At 30.8% G+C, this 1,279-nt stretch overlaps 1 protein-coding gene across 2 annotated transcripts in view; it reads right to left on the bottom strand.

Annotated features, from left to right (window-relative positions):
* LOC109546761 (5-hydroxytryptamine receptor 2A) overlaps positions 1 to 1,279 on the bottom strand; it is a 54,566-nt gene that overhangs the window by 9,327 nt on the left and 43,960 nt on the right. The window lies entirely within an intron of this gene.

Here is a 1,279-nt window from a genome sequence, read left to right as displayed (position 1 = left end):
TTGAGTGTGATATTATTGTGTTTGGTGCAGTTTATTTTATAACGCTGATATCAATGAATCAACAAATTATCAAGGGAGAAGCTGCAGATACTGCACATACTAGGTTAAGCGTGCTCATGTACTAAATGCCTGTTCGAGTTTCGCCTTCTTTTAAATTTCCAATTAAAGTACACACACAATTATACACACTAAGCAGTTGAAGTGCAAAAGAAATGCGGATCGTCCTTCAATTTGCAGAAAAATGTATTACAAACTTTTGAAAATCATCTTCAAACGACCGGGTATTTATAATTGCAAATGTGATTGCACATTGCCGTGTACTGTTAAATATTGTTTTAAGAACTAACAATCGATGTTGTGCAACAAAATTGTGCCTAAGATCCACTACAATAAAATTTTTGAAAAACTGTTGGAACTATTTTAAATCGCCTGATTAATTGTGGACGAAAATTCATATCAAGAAAAGATTAAATTAAATTAAATCGTATCGATAGAATCCCGGTACCGATTCCCTATGTTTTACTCTCTTCGTCTGTAGCCCAGATGCTGCCCTGATGATGTCCATTTGCATTGTATTATACGATTCAAAGTTCCGAACTGGTAAAATATTACTACCTACTTGTTTAGTGATCTTCATCGGAGACAATTGTTAAACCAGATGTTGAGCGGATATTTTCTACAGAAGGTAGGGGCAATTTATGAAAAACTCTGAAGATTAAGTGCAAATAAAGTGTCACAACTATTATTAATAACTTTTAATGCAATAATATTGTTCTATTATTTGTTATTTTATTTTGTAATAACAAATAATCAATATTTAGATACATATTTTGTAATCTTTCATATTTAACATAAAATGATAAACATCATGACTGTTTTGTAATAATATATAATAAATATGTTTTGAATTTAATTGAAAAAATATTTGAGTTTACCTCGGTTAGTTCAGAAAACATGGGTTCCGTCTTCTTATTTTCTTTCACGCAACGCATTCTTGATGTTAAGACGATACGAATCTCTTTTGAGCTCATAGTTGCAAAATATGTAAAACGAATTTATTAGGGCTTATTTTCAATTCCCTATATTATTTCTATGATGAATTGTGTTTACCACGCATCAAAATGGATTTTTTCCCTTCATATACCCGTTGACTCCTTTATGATTACATTTTCTCAATTTAGTTCAATTTTTTTAGCCTTGGATTAGTTCAGTTAGAATTTTTTTTTGAACATACGCGCGATGGCTTACATTATGTATACATATAGTGTGTCAAGTGTAT

This window comes from Dendroctonus ponderosae, unplaced genomic scaffold, assembly GCF_020466585.1.
Source record: "Dendroctonus ponderosae isolate FM_Combo_2020 unplaced genomic scaffold, Dpon_F_20191213v2 Dpon_F_20191213_3, whole genome shotgun sequence".
NCBI lineage: Eukaryota > Metazoa > Arthropoda > Insecta > Coleoptera > Curculionidae > Dendroctonus > Dendroctonus ponderosae.
The sequence above is the reverse complement of the archived record's forward strand: the minus strand, read 5'-3'. Positions and strand labels throughout refer to the sequence as shown.